Genomic DNA, 4,096 nt, shown 5'->3' on the forward strand with positions numbered 1-4,096 from the left:
CCAGCTTCCCGGAGTTGCCTCTTCACTGTTGACATTGAGACTGGCGTTTTGCGGGTACTATTTAATGAAGCTGCCAGTTGAGGACTTGTGAGGCATCTGTTTCTCAAAGTAGACACTTTAATGTACTTGTCCTCTTGCTCAGTTGTGAACCGGGGCTTCCTGCTCTTTCTATTCTGGTTAGAGCCAGTTCTGTTCTGTGAAGGGAGTAATACACAGCGTTGTACGAGATCTTCAGTTTCTTGGTAATTTCTCGCATGGAATAGCCTTCATTACTCAGAACAAGAATAGACTGACCAGTTTCAGAAGAAAGTTCTTGGTTTCTGGCCATTCTGAGCCTGTAATCGAACCCAAAATGCTGATGCTCCAGATACTCAACTAGTCTAAAGAAGGACAGTTTTATTGCATCTTTAACCAGAACAACAGTTTTCAGCTGTGCTAACATAATTGCAAAAGGGTTTTCTAATGATCAATTAGCCTTTTAAAATGATATACTTGGATTACCTAACACAACGTGCCCTTGGAACACAAGAGTCATGGTTGCTGATAATGGGCCTCTGTACGTCTATGTAGATATTCCATTTAAAAAATCAGCCGTTTCCAGATACAATAGTCTTTTACAACACTAACAATGTCTACACTGTATTTCTGATCAATTTGATGTTATTTTAATGGACAAAAAAATAGCTTTTCTTTAAAAAACAAGGACATTTCTTAGTGACCCCAAACTTTTGATTGGTAATGCACATGTTAGTGTTATCGCACTGGACATTGGGATCTATTTGTAAGCAGACAACTATAGATCTCGGACTATTGCTATATGTATTTCAACTTAGTTGATTTGATTGTTTTGGAGCCTAGCTAAAAACTAGGCCTTGTTCCTCAAAGATAACATTCCCCCATCTGGGAAGAAAACCACCTCGAAAAGTACTTGTGGTTGTAAACTATGATACTGTACCTACTACTCATGCAGTTGTCAGTTTCAACTTGTCGCCAAATCCACTATAAAATGAGTTTACTGTTGGGCCAGTCAGTGCCCTCTGCTGCATAAAAACCTATATATTGAACTATACTAATGACAAAATGTGTGAATGTTTGCTGAAAGGTCTCTGTGTTACAAATACCTGGGTCCAACTTTTTTTTACATAATGTATTAATTAATTTAATCTTTCAATTACACAATTATGACTGGTGTGTGTGTGTGTGTGGTAAAGGTATTTCTCTCTCTGATATGGAAAGCTATCTGAAAGGTCAGTACAGCACTTACAGTATGTTTTTAGTAGTGAGTACCAACAACCCTTCTGGTATGTAGAGGTAATCATTCAGACTGTGTCCCGACATAGTGCAATACTTTTGTAGTCTGACTACCCATCCTCATCACTCTGGCCACATCCACTAGCATTTCTTGTATGGAGTGATCGATAGAGCAGCGGAATTCGATTCAGGATGTCAGGCAACTACTTTTGACCAGAGCCCTATGGGTTTCTCTATGGGCCCTGGTCTAAAGTACTGCACTATAAAGGGAATGCTTGAGGTCTCCCTAGACCCCAACTGTGCAAGTTATAATAACTTAATAAATTACCAGCGTTTCAAATGGAGTAGTACAGGATGTTAGTCTTATTGGTTCTAGGGTGCTGTAGTGACTGACTCTTAGCATGCCTCCAAAGCGGCACACTATTCCCTATGTAGTATACTTTTTTTTTTTACCAGGGCCCGGTCAAAAGTAGTGCACTATAAAGGGGATAGGGTGCCATTTGGGATATAACCTTTATGATGAAAGTGTTTGTTACTCATTTGACAACCAATTGGTATGATTCTATGATTCCATTGTGAGATAATGTTTGCATTGGTCTTTGTTCTGCTTTTGGGTGCAAAGGGAGGTGAATCATATCGAATATGTTGTCAGATGCCATAAGGTTATAAATGTTTTTTTATTGAGTGTAATTAAGCATTTAAAGCACTTGAATTAGAAGGGAAATTTGAGTGTCTCATATTTTATCTGAAGTTGTGTGAAGCATTAAAGATATTTTTTCATTTGAATATTGTCACTCATAACTGTACTGTTCTGAACATCCAGTCTACCTACCATTTTTGATCCTATACAGTAAATGTATTGTCTTGAACAAAACAAAAAATGCTTCTGAGGGGGAAACAAGTCACTTGCCTAAATTGAGGCTAGACGTGTGTTTCTTGGCTAGGGTTGCAAACTTCCGGGAACTTTCAATACATTCCCTGGTTTCCAGAAATCCTGGTTGGAGCTTTCCTGCTTATTCCCTCCTCATTCTGGGAAAACCAGGGAATTTATTACCAGTTCCTAGAATTGTACAACCCTAGTCTTGGCTCATCATGGCACTGCTGCTGTATTACAGTGGGCAGTAGATGGCACTATTGATCTACTAAGGAAAATAATCAGAGAAGCGGAGTATGATGATGTCTATGACTGTTAATAGAATTATAAATATCAGAGGTTCAAGACCACTGACCTAACCACAAATGTAATGTAATGCACACCTAGATTGCTGTATGGTATTTATTATAATATGAAATACCTGGAGTCAGTGTTCCATTACTTTGGTACCAGTGACTGTCTCTACATTGGTGACCTGACTTGAACTGTGTATACATGTGCCTGTATGGTCTATGCATTGTAGTCTTTAAGGTAGACCCACTGCATGCTGTTGGGAATGATCAGCTCAGGTGGTTGCTATCACCCAAAAATAATGTTCCATTACATAATTGAACACCCCCCCACCCAATGTTGTACATAATTGAAACATAGGACCTCTGAGCATCTTATAAGCCTTTTAACAGTACAGGGTGAACAACACTAACAAGATAAATAGGTTGAAATAGTTAAGTCAGTTACATGTGAGATGAAACTTTGTTCATACTACGCATGTGCTCATGCATTTTCATGCCTAATGGGTAGTGGCAGGATGGAGCCACAACGTAACTCTTTAATCAACCCCAGACCTCCAGTTTCGACTGGTGGAAAATGGAGGTTAAAAAAAAGGAAAATAATATCTTGCTTGCCAGGGCTTTTTTCAGGAACCCAGCAGTTTCTCGTGACCGCAGAGTATTTACTCTGCTGAGTGAGTTGGTAAGGAACCTTAATCAAGTCTGAATGAGTGACAACACAAAAGTGAACCCTTATGGTAGTTAATTGCTTAAGTTTTTACCCCCATCAGACTCTTATCAACCAATGTTAATGACAGTGTTTGGGAAGCTACTCTGAAAATATAGTTTACCAAGCTAGCAATTTATTTTCACTGAAAATGGTTAAGCTAAAAAAATAAATGCATATGTCAATCTGAAATGTCATAGACTATGAATGCAAGAACAGATCATTTTGGGGTCTTATGTTAACATTTGACCCAAAGTCATATTTAGCCTATTAAACACAAGTGAGAGAATTACTCAGGTCTGATGCTGAAAAAGAAAGGAAATAATTGCCTATTTCACCCATATTTTATTTTTGCAAAAAGAGTAGTAGAGTGTACTTCCAGTAGTTATCTACACCACTACATGGCAAAAAAGTAATTAACTAGTGAAAACACTACCCAGATTTGAATTTAGTTAAACTACCACCAAGCCAATGCAAAATGTAGTTAAATTACAAGTTGAACTACTTGTAGTTCACTACTTCTTTACACTGGTTAGTGAGATACACGACCTGGTGCCAGATCTGCTTGTGCTCTTGTCAACTCCATTGGTAATTGTCAAGCCAAACACGGCATGACACTAATGGGTGACAAGGAGTTAACCTGATAGTACAGACTGGCACTAACATAACACAGGGATGAAGAACAAACAGATACAGGTTGATGAGTCAGTCGTCTGTGATCCAGAAGGTACAGTAGGGAGCAGTCTACGGACTTCTGTTCACGTTTGACTTTTACATTCAAGTCAAAAACACAGCTTTAACAATGACAACATAGAGATTTTGTCTAAACAAACACAGACTTCCGAAGTAAATGAATAGCTCAGTAAAAAAATGTTTTTGTCTGTGCCACTTGAAATGACCTGTGCGGCTGTGCCTCCGCAGTAAAGCGAGAAGCGACATTTCTGGAGGGCGTGATTTTACGCGCTTGCCTGATGC

The sequence above is a fragment of the Oncorhynchus masou genome, chromosome 12 (assembly GCF_036934945.1).
Source record: "Oncorhynchus masou masou isolate Uvic2021 chromosome 12, UVic_Omas_1.1, whole genome shotgun sequence".
Taxonomy (NCBI): domain Eukaryota; kingdom Metazoa; phylum Chordata; class Actinopteri; order Salmoniformes; family Salmonidae; genus Oncorhynchus; species Oncorhynchus masou.